This window comes from Peromyscus maniculatus, chromosome 2, assembly GCF_049852395.1.
Source record: "Peromyscus maniculatus bairdii isolate BWxNUB_F1_BW_parent chromosome 2, HU_Pman_BW_mat_3.1, whole genome shotgun sequence".
NCBI classification, from domain to species: Eukaryota; Metazoa; Chordata; class Mammalia; order Rodentia; family Cricetidae; genus Peromyscus; species Peromyscus maniculatus.
Window position 1 is genome coordinate 143745921 of NC_134853.1, and position 8762 is coordinate 143754682.

At 50.4% G+C, this 8762-nt stretch overlaps 1 long non-coding RNA gene across 1 annotated transcript; it reads left to right on the forward strand.

Moving 5' to 3' along the window:
• Window positions 1–251: 251 nt before the first annotated feature.
• LOC121827360 (uncharacterized) lies at window positions 252–8385 on the forward strand. The gene is made up of 4 exons (XR_013049326.1): window positions 252–466; window positions 1167–1455; window positions 5053–7396; window positions 7976–8385. It is a non-coding gene; the product is annotated as an uncharacterized LOC121827360 (long non-coding RNA).
• Window positions 8386–8762: the final 377 nt, after the last annotated feature.

Genomic DNA, 8762 nt, shown 5'->3' on the forward strand with positions numbered 1-8762 from the left:
GGTGTTTACCCTGGGAGCTGCCACTTCTGACGGGCGAGCAAAGTGAAAGCGTGGGTCTTTGGGTACTTGTTAGGGCTAGGAGGGTTGAAATTATAGCTCACCACTTACTGCCTGTGTGGCCTTGGACAAGGTATGTCTTTCTGAGTTTCTACCTGCCCATCACAAAGGACAGGACCCATCACAAAGGACAGGACCTGGTGTTTGCTTCACCAGGCCCAAGAACCACATGGGCTGATGGGGGTGGAACACCCAGGACAGTGAAGAACATGCAGAAGACATGTCTGGTGAGCCCAGGTCTCATCAGGGGAGCTCACATGACTTTCGGGGTGGCTGAGATTCATGTCAAGAACTGCCTTGTGACTATGGTGGGTGACCTACTGCTTTGGGTCTTGGCTTTGTTTGCTCAAGTGGGACTCGGGTGCTATAGCTCATCTGTGAAATGGGAGAATTGAAAGCATCTATTTGTGTGAGTATAAAATCAAATCATGTTCTTAAAATATGATGCTGCCTAAAAATGGTTATAACCGTGTTTGTAGATGGGACAAAGGCTGAATGTGTGCTACCAGATATGGAAAAGGAAGACAGCCTGGCGGGGTGGTGGTGGTGGTGGTGATGGCCTGGAGCAGGGACAGACTGCCTTTTAGTTTTGATCAGATATTCAGTCAACAGACAGAGATGAAGTACCAACTCAGCAGCTGGCCACTTCCGGCCAGTCCATCAGTCCTCTGGATTTGGGATCTGTGGAGGAGTTTACACTTGGTGAGGAGCCTCTGTCCTGGCAGGGAGGGATGCACAGATCAGGAGATGCCTACAGTGGAGGTCAGAGGGGGTGGGCAACCTTCCCTGCCTTCAGGCCAGAAAGCCAGTTCCTCAGCTAAGTCTCACACCCACGGCTGTACCCGACAGCCCCTTCCCCACAACCTCCAGAAAGATAAGACCTTAAGAAATCCCGGGTTAAAAATCAGCTCCCGGATTCCATTGTAGGTTATTCAAAGGAGCAAAAGAACAAAAATCAATGTGAACCCCGTCTCCTGCTCCGAGGAGACGTCGCATCTTGTTTGTAACCCAAAGGGATCAATAAGAGATGCTTCTCCTGTGCTGTTTTTTAAGCTCAATACGATGGATGCAATTTGGTTGACAATTATGAACAATCAGTTATCTTGTAGGCTCGCTCCCGCCGCCGCCGCCGCCGGCTGCCTGATCGGCAATCATGAGCTATTACGGAGGTGGGGGCGGTGCCGTGGAGGGGCTGGCTCCTGCCCCCTCACCAAGGATCTCTCAGAAGTGAACAGAGTTCTCCGATCAATGGAGCCACTGGGATGGAGAAGTTATGAATGCTTCGGTGCAGAGTTCTGACTCTTCGAGTTTTCAGACCCATTAGCCGGGTTGAAGGTTTATATTGATGAAATCATCTATCTCTCTGCCTTTGCAAGTTGCAAGAGGCTGAGACTCCAGGTTAGGGCTGGCAAGAGCTCCAAAACCCAGGTGTCCCTGGCTGCCAATGAGACTGTGGAGAGGTGACAGCGTGTGACATGGAGAACTGAGCAGGGAGGCTGAAAAGCAGGCAGGGATTGGGGAGATGGTTCAATGAGGGGAAGAGCTTGCCATAGAAGCTTGAGGACCTGAGTTTGGATCCCCAGAACCCATGTGAAGAATGGACACAGTAGCGTGTATCTGTAATCCTATAGGTGGATGGAAGGTCGAGACAGACGAGAGGATCCCCGGAAGCACCTGAGACAACTAACCAGGCTTTGCAGCAGCAAACAAGAGACTGGTCTCAAGACAGGGTAGAACGTGAAGATAGAGTGCTGAGGTTGTCCTCTGAGCGCTCTATGTTCGCCATGGCATGTGTAGCATCTCCCCTCTTGGTCGGTCTCTCTCTCTCTCTCTCTCTCTCTCTCTCTCTCTCTCTCTCTCTCTCTCTCTCTCTCTGCCTGACCTTGAGCCTGGACATCTGTTGGTAAGACACAGCACATGTGACACCTCCTCGGGGGACTAAGCAAGGAGTCTGGCTGAACCTCAGGACCATCTGAGCAACTGGACCTTAACTGTCTTTGGGGGTCTTAGACCATTTTTGAAAAACTGATATAGGCTCAGCATCTCCCTCGAGAGTTTCTCAGGTACCCCAACACTCCAGGCTTGGCACACGATCTTAGGGGGGCTGTGAAAGCTAGGATCACAGTGTCAAGCTAAGGGGTTTGGAATCAGATAACTTTTAGTTAAGCTTTATCACCTGGAAGCTGCGCCATCCTGGGCAACCTCCCTTAGTTCTCTGAAACTGCATTTCCTTTCTGTACTGTGGATGCGAATCGTATCCACCATTACTGAATTGCAAGATAATCTATGGGGAATGTAATCCATTTGCATAGAGTATAGTAAGTGATTAATAAACATTAGCATCGTTGTTAACATGAATAATAATGATGGGAACTAGCTTTAAGCCATGGAATATCTTTATGCTGCACTGATAAAATGAGAATGCTTCTCACCATTTGTACTTACCCATTTGGTTATGCCCTGCTTGTTTACCTGGGTGCATATTTCACAAGGCTGGGGATCAGCAGACTGGCTTATTTCACCTCTGATTACCAGCTCCTCTCTGGGTGCTTGTCATGAGGTGGGTTCTCCATGCATATTTATCGGTGAATGGATAGGTGGAAGGATAGAAGAAGAGGTTACAAGGTATTCCAGCTTTATCTCTGTCCTAGGTCCCACCTGTTCTAAAACATTCAGACCCAAACCAACTTATGGGAGAATGGGTTTGTTTCAGCTTATCTGTTCAAGTCCATTACTGAGGAAATTTGGGGGCAGAAACTTAAAGCAAAAATATGAGGAATGCAGTTTGCTGGCTCTCATACTGGCTCATGCTTACTTGCTATTCTTATTCACCCCAGGACCATCTGCCCAGGGAATGGTGCTGCCCATAGTGGACAGGGCTCTTTTATATCAATTAACAATCAAGACAATCCCCCACAGACATGCCACAAGACAATCTCATCTACTGATTTCTTCTGTTGAGGTTCTCTTCTCATGTGATTCTAGGTGATGTTGAGTTGACAATTAACTAGGACACAAGGCAAAGCAACGACTTGCTGTGGACAGCTCCTTACAGGTGCTCAAAGCGGCAGTTAAAGGGTGGAAAGGGGGAAATCTCTGCCTCTTGGGGTGGGGTCTGGGGAGTATCTCATCCCTTAATCAGAATCTAGGTCTCCTCTGCCAGCTCAGGACATTGCTTCTAAGGACAGGATGGAGCCTGGGGTCCTGGATACAGTCTGACCCTTTCTTTCAAGTCTTTTCAACCCTGCCCTACTTTTCTTCCCACTGAACAGTGTGACCGTGTGCCCCATCCAGTCACTCAAGCCATCTCGAGTTCAGGAAATGATCTGATTCACTCGGATCCCCTGAGATCCCACTGGATTCTATTCTTGAGGTTATTTGCATTTTAATGACCAACGATAAAAGATTTAAGTCCAAGGAGTGATGTAGAGCTGTGGAGACTGCCCCAGCCCTTGCATGGAAGCCCTTTCTGATGTTCAGAGGGAAGGCCTCTGGGTAGGAAAGTATTGGGCCCCAGCTGATGTCCTGTGGGACAGGTTTGTGGGTCTAACAACTTTTATTCCATCTCCATTGCTAGCATCCACTGCTCCAAATTACAGAACAAGACTGAGATCTCAATGTCGGGTATTGGAGAACATTTCAGAGCCCCTCTCTGGGCTCTCCTTAACCTTTTCCTGCCCCTGTCCAGGCCAGCCTGGCTGGCAGCCCTGATTCTGTGTCTCTCAGAGGTGTGACAGCTGCAAGGGGAAGCAGAGGTGGACCTAGAGCAGGCAGCTAAGCCAGATCGGACTGCAGACAACCCAGCCCCTCCCTGTAGTTAGGGAGGAGCTAGTAGAGGGAGGGGCACTGAGGGCATACATACGGCTGGGAAATGCTTTACAGCCTCCTTTTAAACAGTCCCAAACCCAGGACCCCACAACCACCAAAGACTCTGAGAACATTGGGAGAGGCAATAGAGCAGAGGGAGATGGGTCAGAAAAGGAAGCCATTTCCCCGGTATCCAAGGCAGGAAATTGCTCTCCCAGTGAAAATCCGACATGTTCCAGCCAAAGTGGCTTATCTGTGCAGTGCTCACATGGCATGCACAGAGGTTCACACAGCATGCATGGGACTCACATGGCATGCACGGGGGCTCACATGGCATGCATGGGGGCTCACATGGCATGCACGGGGCTGGCGTTAGCTAATGGAGAACATAGCACCTCATCTCTGGCCTGAAGACTCAGCATGACCTTTCAGCCCTCTTCTCAGGCCACCCAGCGGCTTTCCATTTGTAGTGAAAAGAGCACAGATTGACAATGGCCGGGTCTGCTGGACAGGACCACACAGACAGACATCTGTTCGTGCCTGCATACGCAGGCATGGTGGACGGGGTCCAGACCCAATGCCCAAGTAAGACTGAACAGAAAAGGTGGCACCAAACTCAGCTGCAGATTGTTGGTGATCTGTGAGGTGCAGCCCATACCACAAGGTGCTGGAGAGCTAAGTCAACAGCTGCCTCGGTGGTAAAGTACTTGCCTCACATGCACAAGGCCCTGGGGTCAGTTCCCAGCACTTTAGACAACAATAATGAAGCAGGGCCAAGAGCGAGGAGTCAAGTGCAGCTGAGAGCGAAGCCCCCCCCCCCCCCCCCCCCCGCCCCCATGTTACTATACCTGTACACGGCATGGGCAGAGTCCTCTCAAATTTCACAACAAACGCTCAGGACATTCTACCGATGAGAAAACTGAGGCTAGATAATTTGTTTAACATCATGTAACCAAAAGGCAAAGCCTGAGTTCAGGGCCAGGTGCAAGATTCCAGCCCAAATGTCAGGCAGTACTTCCATGACGTGCCTGCTGACCTTAGATCCTCAGATGCAAAGTGAACAACCTCACCTCTCTTTCCTACAGAGTTACTGGAGAAAAGTGGGCTACACACCTCTCTGTAGATGGACAGACAGACAGATGGACGTACAGAACTTTCTAAGCCTTGATTTTTTTTTTTCCTTTTCAGTCTTGGGATTAGGGATTCAGAATGTGCGAGCTGGCGGAACATTCCAGATAATCTTACCACAAAAATCTGAGCCCGACAACTTGAGAAACTTTCTTTAGCTCATGAGAAAGAGTCGAAAGGATACGTGGAGATGAAGCAGCCTGTGCCAGATTTGGCAAAGTCTAAGAAGATGTGAGGGGCGAGGATCCTGACAGCTTGTACCTTGGCCTCTCTGAGCCCTGCTCTCTCTCCCAGGAAATGAGCCCATAGCCTCTTCTGCACCCGGTCACCCTTTGTCTGGTTGGCTCTGCTCCAAGTCACCTCCCCCAGGGCCATTAACTGTGCCTTTCCCTGAGCCAGGGACCACAGAGGAAGCCCCCAAGTAGGTTCTCTGAGGATGGGAGATGATCGCTAGCTGGCTGTTGGCTTTGTATGTCAAAGAACTGGGCACCTGATGGACAGAACCATCAGGTATAGCTGACCTGGGAAGACTGAGGCATCAGACTGGCCATTTGGAATCTGCCCTCTCTGCCCGTCATCCCAGGTAATGGCAAAGCTGCATCCATCTGCAGAGGCTGGTGGGGCATCTGGCTGGCCAGGCTGCCTCCTGCACTCCAGAACATTCCAGTTGTGGGCTCTCAGAGATGAGCACACTCCTAGGGAGACAGATGTTGAGAAACAGCAGTGCAATGAAGTTGATCACTGACAGCTTTGTCCACAGCCAGGAGGCCTCTGTGAGCAGAGAACAGGGCACCGGGGAAGGACTCAGGCAGGGGCTGGGCTCATCTCCTCGTGCTCAGCCCCACTTTTCCTGAAGAACTTTCTTCTCACCCTTTTTATTTGTTTACTTTGTTTTTGAGATACAGTCTCTAGTAGTCCAACCTGGTCTCCAACTCATTGTATAGGCAAAAACGGCCTTGAATTTCTGGTTCTCCTGCCTCATCTCCCAACTGGCATGTACCACCATGGAGTTTGTAAGGAGCTAATTATCCAGACTAAGGCTTTGTGCATGTTAGGGTAAACACTCTATCAACTTTGCACGCCACCTTTTGTGAGACTCCGCTCTGTCAAATGTGTGAAGATATACGTATGCTGACCCATGTGTGTGCCTATACTTACACGGGCACGCTGTGTGTGACACATGTATGAGTGCACACTTGTGTGAGCTCGTATGTTTGTGCAAGTGCGCACTCCTAGGCCTCCTTCTGACTCCCATCCCCACCTGGGCTTCCAGGGTCAATTCTTGGCTTCTTCCCTCCAGAGTCTATGCTCTCCCCTGAGGCTCTCACTTTTGCCCACAGCATCCTTTCTCCTTCAGGAAATGAAACAAGCCACCCAATCAAATATGCGTCTCCAACACAGACTTCTTCCCATGCTCTCACACCCACAGAGGATGGTCTGGACAGGTCTGAAACCTGGGACCCTAAAACTGTCTCCTTTGGTTTTCCTAAACTCCCAGTGCCTACATTGTCAAGGTCGTCGTGGTGGTGGTGGTCGTCGTCGTGACCCTTCCTGGTTCCTTCACTTTCTCATCTCCGGGAAAGGCCCGGCTCCTTCCCGTGGTCCTCTCACCAGAACCTCACTAACTCCTGACCCATCCATTCAGTCGGGGTCAACAAAATCATTTTTTAAATCACAAGTGTGGAGCCTGATGACACACGCCTGTAATCTCAGCTACTAGGGAGGCTGACACAGGAAAGCGGCACTTCAAGGCTTACCTGGGCAACTTAGTAAGACATCATCTCAAGACAAGATAGATAGATAGATAGATAGATAGATAGATAGATAGATAGATAGATAGATAGATAGATAAAATAAAAAATAAAAGGAAGGCTGGGAATGTGGCTCAGTGGGCAGGTTTCCCTAACAGGCATAAGGCCATTGCTTCAATCTCAATTCTAAAAAACACCAAAAAACTGGGTTATCTTATTTCTCATTCAGACCAGTTTCTGGGCTCCTGTGGCTTGCCCCAGATCTCCCTCTCTGCTGCTGGTAACCGGTGGGAGGGAGCATGACTTTCTGGGGAGACCTCCAAGAATGCCACAGAGTGATGGAAACCCAGCACAACAACGTGGGAAAGTGCCACAAAGTGTCTTATGTAATATATATATGCTATGTAAACATGTTTTATATATTGTATAAATATGCATGCGCACTGTATAAAATATGTATTTTCTTAATTTCGGTTCTCTGGTTTGAGAGAGAAGCAGTGTAGCGTGTGTGTGAAGTGGCGAACGTGGAAGGAAATGAGTTCAGCACGTAACAGCGTGCACAGAAAACCTGCCACTCAACTGCCTTCCACCCCTTCATTCAGCATCTACTGACACCCGCTGTGTCCCGTCCAGGGGCTCAAAGACAGACAAAGGTACGAAAGTTCTGCCCTTAAGCATTTGGCATCCAGTATAAACTTCCTCTCAAACTTTAAACCCAGAGAAAAATCCAGTAATTTCTATAGAGTCCCAACCCCCCTCTGAGTTAAAGTTCATGGGGTCATGGGGTTCATGGGGTCATGGGGTGATAGTGTACAAACGGAAGCCTGGCTGGCCCTGGCCCTTCTCTACAGAGGGAGCTCTCTGGGAATTTTTTTTCTCCCTGGATCACCAGGCTTCACAGTCCTTTGGCAGCCTGGAAGGTTCTATAGTGTTTAAGACCTGGAGAGTGCAGGTGGTGGCCCAGGTGAGGGGCAGAGAGAGGGGCAGAGGGGCAGAGGGGGGGTGGGCAGAGAGGGGCAGAGAGAGGTAGAGAGGGCAGAAGGGAGTCTAGGGGAGAAGTGAGGGGCAGAGGGGGCAGAGGGGGCAGAGGGGGGGAGAGGTGGAGAGAGAGGGGCAGTGGGGGAGGTCCTTGCATGCAGAACTGGAAAAGCAGGGACTCTCATCTAGGGTGGGGATGGGAGGTGGAGGTTGATGAGAGTCGTCAAACTGAAGTCTCTCCAATTCACTTTCAGGAAGGAGCTCCATTAACAGGAGCGTTTGGGGAAAAAGACAAAAACACTAATCACCATCCGAAATGTACATGCTATTTCCCATCTGGTGTGCGGAATTGGATCGTCTCGGGAGTCTCGGGGAAAATGCGGCAGATGGGCTGGGCTTGGAGCTCCTCTCCCCACAGGCAGCGGGGGAAAAGAGGAAGTGGCTTGGCACAGGAAGCTGGCTGGAGTGAGGGGTGGTGGGCCTCTCACAGGGTGCCCATCTACTGTGGCCTGGGGAAGCTGCCCCACTCTCTGATGCCCGATGCCTGCAGCAGCTGTGCTGGCTGCCCCGTGGATTTGGATCCGATCTGGGAAGGGAGCTCCAGGTTTACTGAATCTAGACTTAGTCTGCAGTGGTGCTGGAAAAAAGATTCACGGGCGTCAAACACCGCTGGTGTGCTTTTCTCCCTGTGCTCCATCACTCACCATGGGTCATAGGTGTTTGTCAGTCTCAAAGAGGTCCCAATGAGGCCACTGACAAGTGCTCTGTGCCTGCAGGTCACTTCCTGCCTCAGACACCCTGATCAGGACATCTTGGCGTTCTCCATAGAGAATGGAGCCTAATGACTGATAGACTCCAGCAGGAAGAAGACCCACTCTAGAACTCCTAGCCTGCCAGGCCAAATGAAGAGCTGTCCAGGGTCCCCATGCTGTGCCACAGACTTGTGAGTGGTATGAGGCAGAAAAGCCTCACTGGCAGCGAGCAAGAGACCGGACCTTTTCCTGGCAGGTAGAAAGAGAGAAAGTGGGAGGAATAAGGAGG